Here is a 415-nt window from a genome sequence, read left to right on the forward strand (position 1 = left end):
ATTTTAAGTTGGTTAAAGATTATGATGATTTTGGTTAGATAAATAAGTTTGATTGTCTCTATGTTTCAGTTTGACATATCTTATGACACCATTTGAAATGTGATCGATGTAACATCCACAATTTTTTAATCAGTTTGTAAGCTAGCAAGCCATATATGTCATGGACATCTCATACAGATATTAACTATTTTCAATGTTCTCTTGGTAGCCTTTTGTATATATATTTTCTCTACGGAGTTTTTCTTTACATGCATGGTGCATCTTTAGGTGCTGGTAATTTGAACTTATTTATTTGGTTATGGTGCTTTTGTAATTTATGTGTTTTTGGTGACTGTAGTTGGGTGACTTGGTGTTTTTTTATTTCTTTTGTTCCGATGTCGATCCATAAATAGTTGATATCTGCTCCAACCGACAT

This window comes from Papaver somniferum, chromosome 11 (assembly GCF_003573695.1).
Source record: "Papaver somniferum cultivar HN1 chromosome 11, ASM357369v1, whole genome shotgun sequence".
Classification (NCBI taxonomy): domain Eukaryota; kingdom Viridiplantae; phylum Streptophyta; class Magnoliopsida; order Ranunculales; family Papaveraceae; genus Papaver; species Papaver somniferum.